General features: G+C 41.1%; 1 long non-coding RNA gene across 1 annotated transcript; it reads left to right on the top strand.

Moving 5' to 3' along the window:
- Nucleotides 1-5,094: 5,094 nt before the first annotated feature.
- LOC132328991 (uncharacterized) lies at nucleotides 5,095-12,987 on the top strand. The gene is made up of 2 exons (XR_009486933.1): nucleotides 5,095-6,264; nucleotides 11,301-12,987. It is a non-coding gene; the product is annotated as an uncharacterized LOC132328991 (long non-coding RNA).
- The last annotated feature ends 6,699 nt before the right edge of the window (nucleotides 12,988-19,686 follow it).

The raw sequence follows: 19,686 nt of genomic DNA, 5'->3' as shown, positions 1-19,686 counted from the left end.
AGTGCAGATATGGAAAGACTGATAAATAATATTTTGCGCTTCAAAAATATTCTTCTGTGGACATGAAGAGCTGTGAAGTGATCTGAGCTTCTGGTTCCTTTCCTGTTAAAAAAAAATTCTCTGAATTCCCTGTGTTCAACAGATTAAGAAAGTAGGTGAGAACAAGTGAGAAGTTTTGCATTTAGGTCAAGCAGAATTACGGTCACCTAATAATCTCATACCATAACTTCCAGAGTACATTGCAAACGCATCCTAGAAACTTCTACTCCTTCAGCGGAAAAAAATTAAATCATGCCAGTGAAGAAGGTGAACCTGAGACTTTTTGGTTGAAGGCGAGAAAAAAATATACACCTTAACCATGGTATCACATTCTCTCAATAACTCCCCCCCAGCCCAGACCAAGTTGTGTGATGCTTGATATTTTATCATTAAACAGTCCTTATTAGAAACAATGAATGGTGTTCTGATGTTCTATCTTACCTTCCTGCTTTTGTCCCTTGTTGGTAGACTGAAAAAGAAAAACCTCTCCAAAAGAACATCCACTCTGTCCCAAGGAGTGACAAGGTCAGGAAGACAGTCCAATGGGCAGGCACAACACAGGTCATTCAGGACATGGATGGGGATGGCTCGTGGAGAAAGAGAGCCATAGGCTCATGTTTCCAGTATGCATCTCCTACTTTCCCCTCAATATATATCAACTTCTTTTAAGTATTGAGATTCAAAACTTGAGTTTATGCTTAAAGCAAAATCCATTAAATTTTAGTATTCTGCATGAGTAAGGTCTGCCATTTTTGAACTTAAATGTTATTAAGAACCTAAATAAATCAGCTTTCTGGCCAGGTGTCTTGGTTTGGAAAGACAGGAGTCTGCTAAGGAAGGCAGGAGCCTCCCCAGAAATGGAGAATGTAAACCCTCCCCACCCCTCCAAATTGCTATAAATTTTAAAGTAAGGGGCTCTCAGGCACAAAAATATGGGAGCAGGAAATAACAGTTCTTTAATAGGGAAGAAAAATAAAAGGATAAAAAAACCAATGCAGTACACTAGAACAACACTGACAGAGTCAGAACTCAACCTGACACCCTGTTGATCAGGGTGTGGGTAGCAGTCCAGTTGGAAATGTGGCTGCAGTCCTCCTGAAATGTCAGGTGTGGTTCTGTTGGAGCAGGGGGTCCTGTAGAAAAGGATGTATTCTTCCTCTGAAGATCCAGTGGAAGAAGAGGCAGCTGCTGTTCCTCTGGAGAATCCAGGGGAGAAGCTGTGGAGTTATTACAGAATCTCCAGACTATATTTGGGTAGCAATGCTTGGTACCTCCCTCTGGACAGAGCATCTCACAATGGATTGTTATAGTTCTTATCAGTCATGCAGTGACATTCAATAGGCTGTTATCAGCAGATGCCCCCTACTGTGATTGTGATCACTCAGAGAGAGAGATAAGGAAAAATTGCCCATTTGACAAAAGAGACCTGCCATACAGACGGTAATAGAATACATCTTGCCTTGCAATCTGGAACACCAGGAGTGAGTAGAATGGAAGTAAAAGCCTTATCAGTGTATCACCTATGAGGAAGTTGTATGATAGCTCTCAACTGTTCCATGTTTGCATAGTGACAAGGTAATTAGTAATGACACCTGCAATAATAGCTAGCTCTCCTTTCTATGAATGTGACTGACTTGGTCTTACCCTAATATTGAAAAATGTTACTATGACTGTAATATAAGGCAACTGCTATATTTTTTTTTTTTTTTTTTTTTGCTACTCATCTCACTTCCAAATATCACTCCTAAGCCTGCATATGTTCATTTTTTATCACACTTTAAAAACAGGGAATACATGAAGTCACAGGAAATGACTTCATGTACATAGAATTAATGGGAAATACCCGTCTTTCAGGCTTTGTTTTTATACCAAAGTTGGACAAAAATTGAAAAATATTTCAATTTTGGTGATCAAAATATAATTAATTTTAAGTAAGTTTAAAGTTAAACTATATTTCTATGCAGTGGTATTTTGCCTATGGAATTAGGTACAATATGTGTAACCACAGTTTGTGCTATAAATCATTCTTGTACAGTGTGCTACATCTACCCTGGGGCATACAGTCATGTGAAATTACCATGGCAAAGCAGACTATTTGGTCAGAAAGAGATTGAAACACATGATGGGAAAGTCTATCTTTCAAAGAATAGCCTGGAAATTAATGGAGCATTGAGATGCATTTCACATGAAGGACTGTGTCATAAGCAAGACAGGTCGTTTCAGAACAAATAGTTGTGTAGAAAGCATTTTGATGGAGTTTAACAAAATAAAAAGCTCAATCTTTTGTTCAAATCAACCAAAGTAAAACATTTTGTTCAGAATTTTCAGGGGTCACAATTTTCCTACCAGAATCTTCAATACTGAAGATACTATATTTCTTACCGGAGAAAAAAGATAAATTTTATAATGAAGTAACACAAACTTACAGAACACAAGAATGCAACCATTGATGGATATTTTCTTCTATATAGTCCTCTAAAAATAAAAGTAGAGGTCTCAGGAAGACCATTGCCAAATTATCTTACCCATTACTACCCCACTGAATGACTTCATTTTTAGTCAATCTTAGAATGGATAGGCAATACTGGGAGAAGAGTCTAGTAATTTCCTTTAGTGGTCTGATAGCTTTTTATAACTAAATTTGGAAAGAAAAACAAAATTGCAAAGCATTACTTTATTCTATGCAGCTGTAAATATTCTAGAAGTATCTAGCAGTCCTAATGAAAATTGAAAACAATATTTTCTTATTCTGCATGAATGCATCCCAATACACAGTTCCTGCATAGCTTGAATTGTGGAGGCTGTTCAGTCTTGTGTAGAGGGAGATTTATCCTCCAGCAGAGCCAGAAATGCATCCCAGCTCTCCCACCTTTCTTTTCAGTTTTTTAACCCAAAGATAAACAAACATGGCTCACAGATATTTAAGCCATTGCTGAAAACTATCAAAGGCAGGCTTCTTTTCCTGCAGGTTCAACCACAGCTAATGAGACTATCAGTTTAAGGACACATTACAGAGGAGGGAGGGGAGGGCTGATCTGCAACATGGTTGAATTAGACATAAGATAAAGTGGGAGGTGGCTTCATTGCATTATTACCTCCTGGATTCAATGCTGCAACTCTCATTAGCACAGTGAAAAGACATGGAAAGATTGCAACAGTCACAAGTCTTTACACTCAAGTCTTTAGAGATCTAATTTGGACATATGGAATATGAATTTACAAAGTTACTCTATTTTTTTTTTTTTTTTGTTAAACTACAAAGCAACAGAGTTGTTTGAAGACTGTCCATGTCTGCCTAACTGTAACTCTGAAAGCTCATAACTGGTTCACTGAAGATTAGACTATACCAGACCAGTAAACCAGCATGTTTTCTCTCAACCAATCTTTTCAGTTCCCTTTATGGTCAGTAAAAGAGTTCACCCATATTAGAAGGAAGACACAAAGAGGTTTTTTTCTTTGTTGATGGAAGAAGCAGCCTGGCCTTGGACTAAACACAGAGCTCTGAAATTATATTTCCGGACAAGTGGCACATTCACCCAGACAAAAATGAAAACAGTAAAACACTCATGAAAGTTTGGTGAAAGAAAGATTAGATTTTGCTACACTGGCAATGTTTTCCCTATCCACTGAAGAAAAAGGAGGCAAACCACAATCATTACTATGACACTGAGTATCAATATAAGTATCTGGTACTTAAAAACTCCCCTGGGAAAAAAGAAAGTTGTGCTTTTTTAACATTTCAATAGTGTAGTGGGTTGAGCATATCCACTAAAATTATTTACTCATTTTCTGCTGTGAGATAAGGATTAGAAGAAAGGCAAAAGCAGTCTCAAAATTTTAAAGAGTATAAAGAGAACTTAATTAACAGTACTAAAAGAATTATAAGAATCAGAATAAACCTTCAGAACACTTGTCCCTCTACCTCCTCTTTTCTTTCCCACTGACAACATAAAGAGACAAAACCTAGGACTTTCAGTCAATTTACCCCCTCTAAAATAGTCGTTCTTCAGTTCACTTAGGGAGAAGAGTCTCTCTTGCCGTGCCATGGAAACTTCTCCACAAGAAAGAGTTTTCTTGTGTCTTCAACATCACAGTGAATCAGCTGCCCTGGAGATGGAAATCTGTTCACCATGTGAAAGTCCCTCCCCTCGACTCACAGCTTTCCCCACAATTGTTTTCAAGAGCTCAATCTTGGGCTAATGGGGTACACTTTTAAGGATGAGCTGTTCAAAAGCAAAGGTTCTTTTCATCTATCTCTAAGCTCATCTTCATCTCTGGGAACAGAAATGCAAAGACCTTGAAGGAAGAAAGGTCTCATCTCATCTCAGGAAGACCTCATCTTTCCTAGGGCCAAAGTTCTTCATCACTTATCTCTCCCTGTTCAAGCTTCTTACTGGATCACAGCTAGTTCAACATCTGCTTGCTTTAGCACGGGTGCCTTTGCTCATGTCTACAGTTTGAACGCTCCATCCCCCCATGCTTTTAATGAATTACATATATATTCTACTGTATCATAGTCCATCACAACGGCCTTACAAAAGAATTTCAGCTCTTAAGTTTGAAGCACCTCTTCTTTCTCTTTCCTCTGGATTTCAGTTCTTCCTTCTTCACTGATTTTGGCGTCTCTGTGTTGTTCTCTTCATGTGCCTTCACTTTTTTACTTTCCTCTGACTCGGGAGAGGATTGATGTCTGTTAGTTTCATCTGTGCACTGAAAGAGTTCATATCTCGCTGGACCTCTTCATATGGTGCTCTGATCTCTACAGGGCGGTTGCTGCTCGGGCTGCATGGCTGTTTTCCGGTCCCTGCCGCGTTCGATTCCAGCCGTGGTGCTGCTTTCTGCGGGGAGCTGCAGGGCCGGCTATGTTCTTAGCCGCATGATCTCCCGCAGTGCCAGCAGTATGGCTCGGCAGCTCACGGCCGGAGCGAGGCGCGGCTCGGCTCCACCCGAAGTCAGGCGGAGCCGGCCTTGTCCGCCGGCCGTGGTTGGAACTCGGTGGCAGCAGAGTGTCAGCAAAGCCGCGCCGCACCACGCCCCGCCGCGGGCCGACTTGGCCGTGCCGCACGGCCCGGCCCGGCCTGCGCTGCAGCAGGGCAGGGTCCAACCTGGCCCTGCCGGGCCACGCAGGCCCCCAGTTACCTGTCCAAAAGCCGGAAGCAAGAGAGTTTTTCCCGGGCTTTTTTAGTTTTAAAATGTGATTTCACAGCGGGGTGTTCAGCTTTCCTAAGTGTTATAAAAGGGTGGAAATATTCAAAACTAGCCAGCTGATTGGTTCTATTGGGTCCGGAGGAAGCTGTTAGTAGTCCTCACAGAGAATCACTTCAGTAGCTGATGGATTTCTCCTTAACTAAAAATCAGACTATGTTAAACCAGGACAAACAGGAAAAACAAACAGGTGCAAAGATTCCACCAGAACAAGAAAGCAACATTGAGAATAAAAGTGAAGATGGAATTAGTGACTGAGAGCAAAGCACAAATGCTTGTCACCAGTACAACACGTTGGCCTGAGTCTGATGTAATCTCAAAAAGCAAGTCTGGAAACTGAAGCAGATGAAAACCTCTTGTTCGTTACAAAAATAGAAATTGTGGTTAAGTGCCTGTTTGATTCATGTAGCTTGCACAACAGCTTGCACAATTTTTTTTGCTTGCATAATCGCGTGATAATCATAAGATTTTAAGTAAGTTTTATAGAAGAAAAGGCAAAGCTTTTTACTAAATATGGAATCAGGTTAAAGGACATAACCGAGGAAGACTACCAAGACCTTCATCATCGACCACCAGGAGGCGAGAGAAGACCCCCTAGCAACAATTAACGCAGGCGCAGAGTACTTCAAGATGACACAGAAGTCCGGAAGCATTAAGAACTTAAAAAGGGGGGTCCTTGGGGATGAGGGTGCGGCAGTTGGTGGAGCGGAGACTCCCCTGCCGTCCAGCGCTGAAGCTTTTGCTTATGCTGTATGCCTTGAATTAATAAATTCAAATTGGAAATTTTACTCCTTTTGAGTCCATTCATAACAAATTGGTGCCGTGACTCGGATACGGGAGTTGAATTGGATAAGTTGTTCCAGAGAGGGAGGCGCCCCACCTAACCTATTTCGGTGGCCCCTCTGGACGACCTCCACCTCCCTATCTGACGAACCTAAAACTATACTCATAAGCAAAAGGGAGACACCGGTGAACCCCTTAATCCTCTGTGCACAGGGTCCGGACGAAGACGCAGGACGCGTGAGTATTTGCGAATTGGGATCCCGGAGTGCGGGGGCACTCCGGAGGAACGGGATCCGTCCGGTTGGGGTTGGGATCCCGGAGTGCGGCGATGTGATGTGTGAATGAGAGGAGGACTGGTAGCCAGATCTTCCAAGCGATTGCGGACCTTCCAGTAGTGCGGTTCCCGCAGACCCGCGAGGGCTCGGGCCACGAAAGAGGGAAAGCGAAAGATACGTGTGTGTAAGAAGGCACTCCGGAAGAATGGGACAGGGGAAGAGTAAGCCCCCTGTACGGGTTAAGCTCCCCCCCATTCCAAGGGACAGCCCTCTGGGATACACTATTGTATAGAAGTTTGGGGCGAGAAAGAAATTTCTAAGAATGTATATTGGCCCATCTTCGGATCATCGAAAGATTGGGTAAGACAGACATTAAATATTTGGGTAAACTTTAAAGAACATACCTCGCTAGAAGAAAGCGAGTATGCAAAAATTTGGGTGTCTAGACCAGAAGTATACATCTTTAAGTTAACTGAGGAAAATAGGGAACTGAATAAGAAAAAAGGAGAAGAAGGGGAAAGGAGATGAAATTATAATAGTACCCCCTCCTTATGTTCCACCCCCACCTCCTCCAGTGCTAAATGCACCAGTGCCCCCATCTCAAAGTAATGATAGTGATTCGGACCAATCAGATTACAGGGGTCCAATCACCAGGAGTCGAACTAAGGAACAACAGACGGGGCTTTTTCCCTTAAGGGAAATGCCGATGGGGGGTCCGCAGGCAGGAATAGGATTTATTTCAGTCCCCCTGAGTTCAACTGATGTTCGAGAATTCAAAAAAAAAAGAAATGGGACATTTACTAGAAGATTTTTTAGGAGTAGCTGATAAGGTAGATCAATTTTTGGGTCCAAACATGTATACATGGGAAGAACTCCAGTCGATTTTAACAATTTTATTTTCGGCTGAAAAACGAAATATGATTAGGAAGGAGGGAATGCGTATTTGGGATGCGCAACACGCCCAGGGTCCCGCCGCGGATACTAAGTGGCCCCTGCAAAATCCGCAATGGGATCATCAAAGCCCAGCCCATCGAACGCATATGCAGGATTTAAGAACTATTATAATCCAAGGAATTAGGGAATCAGTCCCGAGGGGCCAGAACATAGATAAAGCCTTTAACGATAGGCAGAAAAGAGATGAATCACCCACAGATTGGTTAGAAAGGTTAAGACGAAACTTCCAGCTATACTCTGGTATGGATCCTAATGGACCAGCCGGACAAGCTTTTTTAAAGGTACATTTTGTATCAAAATCATGGGAAGATATAAAAAAAAAAAAAAAAAAAGGAAATACAAAAGCTTGAAGATTGGCAAGACCGAGGGCTGGATGAACTTTTAAGGGAAGCACAGAAAGTGTATGTTAGGAGAGAGGTTGAGAACTATCCGAAGCAAGTTAGACTGATGGTGGCAGCAACAAGCGAGAATAGAAAGAATGAAAGAGAAGAGAGGAGGTTTAGGAATCCCAGAAAGGGAGAGCCCAAAAAGACAGCAAGACAGAGGATTTGTTTTTATTGTGGAAAAAGAAGGCATTTTAAAAAAAGGAATGTAGGATAAGGATTAAAGATGAAAAAGAATTCCTGATGGATTAGGGGGGTCAGGGGCTCTATTTATTGGGGACCCGAGAAACACCTAAAGAGCCCTTGATAAAACTTAAGGTGGGTCCCCAACACCAGGAAATACCTTTCCTGGTAGATACTGGGGCCGAGAGGTCAACTATTCAGTTTTTATCAAAAGGATGTAATTTGTTTAAAGAGGTTGCAACCGTTATTGGGGCAAAAGGGGAACCATTTGAAGTAAAAATTATTAAGGGTGTAGTAATAGAAACAGATTTAAAAATAGGGATAGGGGATTTTTTGTTGGTTCCCGAATCAAAATATAATTTATTGGGTCGAGATATGATTATTAAACTAGGAATTAGGATTGATGCGGAAAAAAAAAACTTAAAATAAAACTTTGTCCCCTGCGAGTGGAGGATGAGGCAAAAATCAATCCCGAAGTATGGTACACTCCTGAGAGTGTTGGCCAGTTGAAAATTACTCCTTTTACGGTAACTATTAAGAATCCAGATGTTTCGATTAGAATAAAACAGTACCCTTTATCTTTGGAAGGGCGGAAAGGATTAAAACCTGAAATCGATAGATTATTGGACAAAGGGCTACTGGAACCCTGCATGTCTCCTTTTAATACGCCCATTCTTCCCGTTCGGAAGCCAAATGGTACTTACTGTCTAGTGCATTATTTAAGAGAAATAAACAAACGCACAGTAGCCCGATTTCCGGTAGTGGCTAACCCATATACACTCTTGAGTAAAGTGGGGCCAGATAACTTGTGGTAGACCTAAAGGATGCCTTTTGGGCATGTCCCCTGGCAAAGGAAAGCCGAGACTATTTTGCCTTCGAGTGGGAAGATCCAGATACTGGGCGAAGACAACAGTTGAGGTGGACTGTATTACCACAGGGGTTCACGGAATCTCCTAATTTATTTGGGCAAGCTTTAAAACAAATTTTACAAGATTATCAGACAGACGCAGGAGTTACATTAGTGCAATATGTGGATGATTTGCTTTTGGCCGGAAAACAAGAAGAGGAAGTGAAAAAAAAAAAGCATTAAATTATTAAATTTTCTGGGCCTAAAAGGATTAAAGGTTTCAAAGGCGAAACTACAGTTTGTAAAAGAGGAAGTCAAGTACTTAGAACATTATTTGACAAAAGGGGAAAAGAGGATTGATCCAAAAAGAATTCAGGCAATTCTGGCATTACCGATCCCCAAAAATAAGAGGCAAATCTGGCAAATTTTAGGCCTAACAGGATATTGTCGACAATGGATCGATAATTACAGTGCAAAGGCAGCCTTTTTATATCAAAAGTTAACACAAGAAGAAATTTTAAAATAGAATCAGGAGGAGGAGGACACTGAGAAACTTCAAATACTAAAGGAGAGCCTAATGCATGCACCAGTGCTTAGTCTCCCAGACACAAACAGACCCTTTTTTTTTTTCCTGTTCATAAATGTAAGTGGAGGAATTGTGTTCGGGGTATTAACCCAAGATTGGGCAGGAAAAAAAAAAAAAACCAAAAAAAAAAAAAAACCAAAAAAAAAAACACCTATTGTGTACCTATCTAAGCTCCTAGATCCTATAAGCAAAGGGTGGCCCAGGTGTTTACAAGCAGTGGTAGGATGTGCTTTGTTAGTGGAAAAAGCACGAAAAATTACTTTTAACAGTACATTGAGGGTAATGTCTCCCCATAACATAAGGGGGGTGCTTCAGCAAAAAGCTGACAAATGGATATCTGATGCTCGACTCCTCAAATACGAAGGGATCCTAATAGAAGCCCCAAATTTAACAATTGAAACCACAGCTCTGCAAAACCCAGCTGAGTTCCTATATGGAGAATGGGACGCAGAACCATTAGAACATGATTGTATAATTACTATAGAGAAACAAGTAAAAATAAGACCCGATTTGGAAGAGGAAGAATTAGACACAGGAGAAAAGTTATTTGTAGATGGTTCCTCAAGGGTTATAGAAGGGACAAGGAAGTCAGGGTATGCTATCATTAGGGGACCTGAGTTGCAAATACTGGAGTTAGGGCCACTAGATAGATCTTGGTCGGCCCAAGCATGTGAACTATACTCCTTACTGCGCGCATTAAATTTTTTTTGGAAAGAAAAGAGGGAACTATCTTTACAGATTCCAAATATTGTTATGGAATAGTACATACATTTAAAAAAATATGGGAAGAAAGGGGGCTGGTCAATTTTCAAAGAAAAGATTTAGTTCACAGGAATCTTATTGCAGAAGTTTTAAAAGCACTAAGGAAACCCCGAAGGTTGGCAGTAGTCCATCTAAAAGGGCACCAACGGGGATTAGATTTGCAGAGTAGGGGAAATAATGCAGCGGATCAAGAAGCAAAGTGAGCAGCACTACGAATCTTGACCCTGAAGGGAGACAAAGACATCGCTGATTTAAAAAGCCAGGACCAAATTATAAAATTTAGAGAAAAAGAAAAGAAAAAGCTGCTAAAAATCGGGGCAACCGAAAATTCTGAAGAGAGGTGGTTTCTACCTGATGGAAGGGAAGTATTACTGAAAGTTATGGCCTATAAATTATTAGAAAGAGTTCATCAAAAAACCCATTGGGGATCACAAGGATTAGTAGATTATTTTGCCACCAAATACATGAGTATGGGGATTTGGGACATAGCTAAACAAGTAACTAGGGGTTGCCTTTTGTGCCTACAAACAAATAGGAAAAACCTAAGGAAGTTGCCAGAAAGAGGGCGACCTTTGGCGAAAAGACCTTTTTCGCATATTCAAGTAGATTTTACTGAACTCCCGAAGGTAGAAAGGATAAAATATCTGTTAGTCCTGGTAGATCACCTTACTCACTTTGTAGAAGCATTCCCGACCCCGAGGGAAACTGCTAAAATAGTTGTGAAAGCATTACTAAAAGAAATAATTCCTCGATATGGGGTCCCAGAAGTTATAGATTCAGATCGGGGACCACACTTTACATCTCAGGTAACCCAGAACCTAGCCAAGGCCCTTGGAATAAAATGGGAACAACATACTCCATGGCATCCTCAAAGTTCAGGACGAGTAGAAAGAATAAATGGAGAAATAAAAAAGCAACTAAGTTAGTAATGGAAACAAAAATGTCCTGGGTAAAATGTGTCCCTTTAGCCCTATTAACTATATGGACCAAACCTAGAGTGGATATGGGGATATCTCCCTTTGAAATGCTGTATAGAATGCCATACAATTTTGAGGGACCTCAGGAGCATTCAGTTATTAATGATCAATGCATAAATAAATACTTAGCAGAATTAAACAAATTCAAAAAGACTTTGTGGAAAAAAGGGATGCTTGCACAAAAACCCCCCTTAGATTTTACCTTACACCAAGTGCAACCAGGGGATTGGGTGTTGGTCCAAAGCTGGAAAGAAAACCCCTTGATACCAAAGTGGGAAGGACCTTACCAAGTACTTATTACAATAGATGCAGCAGTCCGAACTGTTGAGAAAGGGTGGACTCAAGCTAGCCGGATCAAAGGACCAGTAAAACCCCCGGACAACTGGAAGGTTTGCAGTGTCCCTGAAGAAACCACAATTAAATTAAAGCGAACTTCATGATTTGGACCATAGCCTGGGTAGGGGACAATCAATATCTTCAAGACCTCTTAACAAGAAACAGGCAATCACCGGGATATTGTAAAAGATTAGAGGACGAACTGAAAAAGCCTTACTTTAAGTCTTCTCGCCTCGAATATAAAGGACAAACTTGGGGAGGGGAGCCAGCTAGATGTGAAGAAATAAAGACTCAAATGTAATTATTTAGACTGTAACTGTTACCCATTTTTAAGCTTTTTTTGTAAGCTGTGTTTTGAACCGTGGTGGACTCATTGTCGGAAAAGACGGGTTCCTAGGGGCATTTGCAGCCCCTGTTATACTAACAAAAGGAGACTAACTTCTACGATCCTTAATTATAAAATAGACTCGAGAGAAATAAAGCTTGGGTCAGATCAGTGGTGGGAGATCTTCTCAAAGGGTATAAACCCCGAGCGGTTCTGTTATCACGCAAACGAACCAGCCCCCTTCATCCTAGACATTCTCAAAGTGGTGTGCAGAAGAAGTATTCCCACCATACAGTGTGATATCCCACTAATAAAAGCCAGAAACTAGGCTGCTAGTAAAAGGAAGTGGAAGCAAGAATACCAAAACTGGGCTGCTAGCCGAGAGAAAAGGTGGGGAAGAGACAATCATAATTATCTGACTCCTGAAGAATACCCCTGCTGCCGAGAAGATGGTCACCCTCGAGGCTCGCAGCAACCGAGTCGTCGAGCGAGGCAGAGGGGTAATAGACCGTGGAGACAATCGGAAGTCTCGACCCCTCCGTGGGAAGTTCAGGAGATGCTGGCAGTCCTACCGCAAGATTGGTAAGCCACCACTAAGGGAAGGGAAACGGGAAAAAGAAAAAACAACAAATGAGTCCATTCCAACCATGTAGACCACCCGGTTTGGACAAAGCTAATACTGATGTGTATAGTGATTAGGATATCCTGTGCTCAGACCCATAAACCCTTTAAGTGGTCCCTAATTAGATAGAAAGATCAAAAAGTTTTAAAAACAAAAATTACTTCAAAAAAACCTAGCTTTTTGCTTACATTGTGCGAGACTAAGTCAATACGCATTAGCTAGGTTTGACGAACAAGAGGATAAAAGAGAAAGGGGGGATTGAAGCAGATGAAAACCTCTTGTTCGTTACAAAAATAGAAATTGTGGTTAAGTGCCTGTTTGATTCATGTAGCTTGCACAACAGCTTGCACAATTTTTTTTGCTTGCATAATCGCGTGATAATCATAAGATTTTAAGTAAGTTTTATAGAAGAAAAGGCAAAGCTTTTTACTAAATATGGAATCAGGTTAAAGGACATAACCGAGGAAGACTACCAAGACCTTCATCATCGACCACCAGGAGGCGAGAGAAGACCCCCTAGCAACAATTAACGCAGGCGCAGAGTACTTCAAGATGACACAGAAGTCCGGAAGCATTAAGAACTTAAAAAGGGGGGTCCTTGGGGATGAGGGTGCGGCAGTTGGTGGAGCGGAGACTCCCTTGCCGTCCAGCGCTGAAGCTTTTGCTTATGCTGTATGCCTTGAATTAATAAATTCAAATTGGAAATTTTACTCCTTTTGAGTCCATTCATAACAGAAACTAAATAAAAAATTTCCCTGCACTTATTTGTTGTGAAACATCAGTGGTTTTAGAGCCCATCAGTCAATAGAGAGCTCTATTGCTGATGATATGGTGGGAAAATTTTTTTTGAGGATGAATCTTTGGGCTGCTACTCTGGAAACACAAGTTCCAAATGGACAAATCTTTTCTTTCTGTTGCACATCCGTTTCCTGTGTGCAACACAAATAAATATAACAATACTTTGTCTTGCTAATAGTATCCTTTTAAATGGTAAGATTTCTGTCATTGTACTCTAATCAGTGGAATAATGTGCTCTTTTTTCCTTTTTAATATCACTGTAACAGAAATTTTGAAGTCCTCTGAAACAGCAGCGCTGGGGTTTTTTATCACTTCTCACGTCTTTCAGAAATTAAACCTTTCCCAAATATTCAGATGCCTTTGCAACCAAATGTGAGTTTAGTGTGACGGCACTGACGTAGCTGTCCAGCTGCTAGCCCTCAGACCATGCAAACTGCTCCATCAAACCACAAAAGCAATGTTCCTTCAATGCAATTTTTAATCACATCAAGGTTCCTGAGATGGGGAGAGGAGTAAGGAGAAGACATAGAAACCAGGCTGTGTTAAAGACATTCAGAGAGACAAACTGATTAAGCCCTGCAAAAGCAGCTTTTAAATGGCTTAGTATCAGGGGACATGGTGTTGAAAGGGAAGACTTACAAAATGCTTAGACTTGTAAAAGACTTATAAATGTATTATTCAGTGAATTTGGAAAGCTTCTTCTGACCTTGGGAGTGTTGGTTCAAGGCACAGTTCAGCTGCCACAGAAGAAATGCCTTCACTTTGCTGAGACATTTGATCTGCATCACCTGGGACAATGCCACCACCTCCTGAGGAAATCCCATCCATGAAGTGAACTGCATGTCAGAGAGGTGATTTTATGACTTTCCTGGCATGAAACACAAAAAAGTCATGTCTAGGTCTGCAACAGCCATGCAAAAGAGCTCAGATGTAACACCAGAGGCCAAAAAAGTTGCAAAAACACTACAACTGGTTGGGGTGAAAAAAAAATTGCTTTCCTGTTACAGAATCACAAAATAACAAGGTTGTAAGAGACCTTCAACACCACCTAGTGCAACCATCAGTATAGTAGCAATATAATAACCCTGAACAATACCCCCAAGAATGCTTCCAGAGATGGTGACTTACATCACCTTCATGGGCAGCTTATTTCAATGCCTAATCACTCTTTTGGTGAATTTTTTCCCTAATATCTAATAAGAACGTCCCCTAGTGGAACTTAAGGCCATTTCCTCTCATCCTTTAACTTGAGCCATGGCAGAAGAGATTGACCCCTTCCTTGCTACAACTTTCTTTCATGTAATTGTTGGGAGAAATGAGGTTCCCCCCCCCCCAAGCTTCCTCTTCTCCAGGGTAAACAACCCCAGTTCCTTCAGTTGCTTCTCACAGGACCAATTTTCTAGACCCTTCACCAGCTTTGTTGCCTGTCTTGAAGTGATTTATAATGATAGTCTATTCCATTATCATTTGCTTTATGCCCAAAAATGGTTGCTGTGTCTTTACGGCCCAGGACTGGATGTGTGCTGGACCAGGGAAGGGGGAAGCTTTGGGCTCTTTGGTGGCCATTTTTGAAGCCACCCTGCCCAGGCATTCTGTGGTGCTCTGTGGTTAGGTTTTGCTTGGCTATCTTGATTTTCTTGGCCCAGGCAAAAATTTTTCCCTTCCATGTATTGAAGGAGCTGCAGTAGAAATCTTTCAGTTGCTTTGAGGTCAACTGAACATCTGCTGGTCCAAGAACCGAGAAGCAGGACCGGCTGGAGTGGGCCACTCTGTTCCAACCCCAAGCCTTGGAGAAACAAGCCAGGGAGACAAAGCACACCAAGAGGCTCCAGCCCAGCTGCTTCATCCACTGTGATTGCTGTGGAGAGGAGGCTGATGCCAGAGAACCACCAGGATTTCACCTACCTGGACCTCCCTCATGGAAGCTCCACTTTCCTCAGAGTGAAAGCAGGCACCATTTTGCACCACATGTCAGGAAGGGGTATTTCTCCTATATTTGCCCCATTTTCCAGTCATTTTTGGGTCTTTGTTCCTTTTTGTGTGTGGGTGAGTGTGAACTCTGATAATTTGGTGTTTATTAGTTCTTCACTTTTCTTCCTTGCCTTGTGGGCATTTGTTGTTAACAAACTCTTGGTCTGGGTTTTTTTTTCCATTTTCTGCTATTAGTAATCATCTTCTGTTGGTGGAGGGGGAGTGTTGAAACCCTTTAGAGCAGACTACTCATTACAGAGTGTCGTCTCTTAAAATATGTCTCAAAATTGAGATGTTGCCCTTCTTTTAACATGCTCCAGCACCTCAGTGTTCTCTCTATTTGAGTACATTTTTGGTGACTGGGTTGTTTTGGTATGACAACAGAATGCTAAGTATGCTTTTGCAACATAGAATTAATAGGAAAAAAATATGCTTTTTTCAGATCCCATAGCTAAGATGAAAATTCTGTTATCAACTCTAGGAACTGTAGAGTTCATACTCTGTATCATTTATGAATTAATTGTTGCTTTTAGGTGTTATGAACAAAAAAGTTGCCTTTTTTTTAAGAGAAGGGGCTGCAGAGGAGTTTTCAATTGAGCTAGGAATTGATCGCTGGCCAAGAGTTCTTTGTTAGTGAAATGTTGGAATCACCCCTTGAGTATCCTTAAGTACCGCCGTTTAACTCTCTATTGTGGAGAATTCTTGTTTTTCAGAACCACCCTAGCCTGTTGCCAGGAGGATGACAACCTCCCCTCAGACAGTGGGGAGAGGGAGAAATTTGCATCTCAGGAGGCATGCAAATTTATCTCAAAACCCAAACTGCACTGGGACGGGACCTTCACCAAATCCTGGAAAATACCCCAAAAAAGACGAGCCAAAGCAGAATTGAGAAGTCAGGGTGGTGTCTGGACATCAAGGCCGTGGTCCGGAGCCGGCAGAGATGCTTGAAAACCTCGGTCACTCCTCGCCCCAACTAAAAATGATGCCAGTCAGACCCAGGACCCCCTGGACTGAAAACACAAACTGAGAAACCTGAGAATACACCCACTGCCCTTGCTAGGACCGGACTCCCGGCTCTGGCCCCTAGGGGACAGAACTGCAAATCCTCCTCTTCTGAGTCATTGTTGGGGGTGGTGGCAGAAATCCCCAAAACTGCCAAAACCCCACTTTGAGCTGATCATTTTAATAAAGGCATTAAAAGGAGGAACATCTCCTGCCCTGTTTATTTCATTAGGTAACATTAAAAAAAAGGAAATGTGAGGAAAACAGCAGATGTCCTTCATACTACAACTGTGGAATCACTTACATGACACAGTTGTGCTGTCCATTCTGATTAAGCCACACTTATGGCAGTTCCATCAGGGAGAAAGAGCACAGCATCTGTCTACCAATGGCTGCTCCAGTAAACATGAAGAAATATGCATCTAGTCAGGTGCCCTGAGGAACAGAATAGTCATATTTTCTGGTCTGTATTATTCTTTCTTTTCAGTTGTCATGCATTAGGACAAATCACTGCTTGAAAACTTACTGTTTTCTCTCTGTCTTAATCAGTAGCAAAAGGAGATGATGAAATCCTTTTCTTTAGCTTTAGGATCTGACTTTGGGCAGGAAAATGAAGCTGGGGTCCCCTTTCCCTGTTCCCTGCCCATGAACATCCAAATTGTTAAGCACACTAAACTCAGAGCTGCTGTAGGATGATTTTTTTTTTTTTTTTTTTTTTTTTTTTTTTTTTTTTGTCTCTCCAGCATGCCTGCCATTGGCTTTGACAGAAACAAAGGACACTCAGTTTGATATTCAAAGCACCACTGGAACATGTGAAAAATCACAAGGATGAGTGACTCCAGGAATTGAAGCTTTTCTGAAAGCGTAACATATAATAAATGCTGTAATAACACTTCAAGCTTTCTCATATGCTGGTAAATAGAAATTTTGAGATGGTTCTACCCATGTGAAGCCTTTGGTAAAATTTCTGTACAGAGGCCATAATATCAACTTGATCTGCTATTATCATAAAGCTGTTTGAGACAAGCAGTGTTGTTCACTCTAAATAACAAGATTGGAAGCTGATGGTATCTTCATGCTGCATTTTAATTATTATTAGAGAACTCACTCTAATTGAGAACACTACAGATAAAGGTAAATAACAATAGCTAAAGATGATTCACAGAATCACAGAATGGGTGGGCTTGGAATGTACCACAGTGGGTCATCTGGTCTAACCTCCCTGCTCAAGCAGCCTCATCCTAGAGCACCAGGCACAGGTTTGTGCTGAGATAGTTCTTGAGTCTTTCCAGTGAGGGAGAGTCTATACCCTCTCTGGACAATCTATTTCAGTGCTTGATCACCTACATAGTAAAAAAGTTCTTCTTTGTATTCAAACAGCATGAGACTGTGTTGAAGAGGGAAAGAGTTGCATTTTAAGCCTTCCAGATACATAAGGGAAAGTGCATAAATTCAGTGCAGAGGTTGCAAAAGCAGAAAATTAAAACAACATTGGAAACAGTATCAACAGCAATAATTTTGCAGTACATTCAGTTTAAGTCGGTTCCCTTAGCTCAAAAATGTATCGGTCCAGTCAAAAGAGAGTCTGTGAAGCTAAGAAAGAAATAAAAGCTCCTTAGATCTGGAATTGAGCTCTTTTAAGTAGAATTAAAACCAGAAATTAAGGGAAAAAAATATCTTTACATCATATCTTACAGATAAATAAAATCTTTCTAAAATATTTTGCCATTACAAAGAAAATGATAACTCTAATCTGTACGGCTTGATCCAGTTATTAATATAGTGGAATAATAGGAAGCTGGTGCACTTCTGCCTCTGCTCTGCCACATGTCTGAAAAACTGGAATACAAGCACTGGCATTCTTCACCTGGCTCTCCAGACCCATTGTTTATATTTTTTTGAAAATACTAAGAAGGTCAAAGAAAGGCTTTTGCCAAGTAGTGTTTAAGTTGGCAGTTTGACTTCATAATTATTTGCTTAGCCTTTTGGCAAAGGTAAAGCAGAAATCAGAACTAGTTTAGCTTTTAACAATGGGAATTGTAGAAAAAGCCTAGTTAGGAAAGAGAGGGTGAAGGAGTGAGTGCAGCAATAACTGACACACGGAGGAAATATTAAAAAAAAAAAAGCAAAGATGCTTTGGTTGCTTCCCTTTCCATGAAATATACTACTGTTCCTTTAATTTTGTGTGCCTTCTTGGCACATATACCAGGGAGAGGATTACACTTCACTAAGGAAGTAATGCAAACTTACCTTCATTTGGTTACCATGGATATGGCACTACAGGAGTCAAAGCCTACAATTTGCATTGCAAACAACCATGAGGAGTGAAGGATACACAATATGGTATTCTGGCAAAAGACTGTCCCAGGATCTTCTTTGTGACTAATCACAAGCAAAACAATCACCAGCTTTGGGTCTACTTTGCTATGAAGAGAAAAAATATAGGAGATGTCGCATTTCAGATGAAGAAGGAAGAGACAGAATCACTCACATTTGCAGAACAGTTGGTATTTCTTGTACTACCTAGTGTGAAATAGCTAACAGATAGGTATGACAACAATTCAGCTTTCTGTCCTTTTCCCCTTTTCCCTGTGGAAAACTGAAGCGAAATGAATATGCTGATAACCTGGACTAAGTACTGGAATGGTTTAAGAAGCAGCCAGATCTTAGGACTGTTAGGCTTTTTTGCAACAGTTTTAATCTAGCTGAGTGTCCTCTTAATTCTGCAGAAGTACTGTATAATCTTGGTTACAAAAGGACCAGTTAAATGAGCAGTTCTCTAAGGAGATCTAGTTGGAACCAGTGCAGAACAGTTAATAGGAGGAGGAAAATTGTCTTGTTTCCCAAAAAGAAATCATGGATGATGATGTTTCGCTGTTAGATCACTAGATTGCTAGTATTTTTTGTTATTGCTGCTTTAAGCTCTGCCGGATATAAAGTCATATATCATTTTTATTTCAAGTGACATGGGATACAAATGGTGCAGCCCTGCTTCTATGGAGAGACTTGGCCAAAGTCTCTTTTCTTTTGACAAAAAGAAAACTGCATACCAAATGATTCATCCACATATGTGAATCAAGGGTTTTCTTTCCAAAGGATCTTAGGCAGAATAGTGGATCAGATGTTGAGCAAAAATATTTTCCTCCCTTAGCACTGGACTAGGCACTTCTCTAATGGGGCTAGGGCAACTACATCATTCCAAGATACTCTTCTTATCTCCCCACTTCAGGAGAGTGGCCCACAATTGGTGACAGGGCACCAGCACCATCTCAGTAGGTTTCTTTTGACAAGAAGAGTACAATCAGACCTCTCTGTTCTCACACCATCATTCTCTGTGGGTACGAGGGACTAATTAGGACCACCAACTCTTCCGTTGCTCTCATAAGAATCCATGAAATAATAGATTTGCACCAATATAATCCCACTTACATCAGTGGATTTGTTTCCTGTTGCTGTCTGCCAGTGAGAGAATTGTCAGCCCCAAACATCTTTGCCTTTTCACTTTCTTACAAACCAAGCAACTGGCACCATGCCTATCCTTGAATGCATTTTTCTATCACTGTTGTCATGGGGAGTTCAAGCCCACTGCCATTGTGTCTCTGAGCAAATACTGGAAGCAAAGAAGAGGGAGCTTGACA

This window comes from Haemorhous mexicanus, chromosome 1, assembly GCF_027477595.1.
Source record: "Haemorhous mexicanus isolate bHaeMex1 chromosome 1, bHaeMex1.pri, whole genome shotgun sequence".
Taxonomy (NCBI): domain Eukaryota; kingdom Metazoa; phylum Chordata; class Aves; order Passeriformes; family Fringillidae; genus Haemorhous; species Haemorhous mexicanus.
Note: the sequence above shows the minus strand (reverse complement) of the source record. Positions and strands in the feature narration are given on the sequence as shown.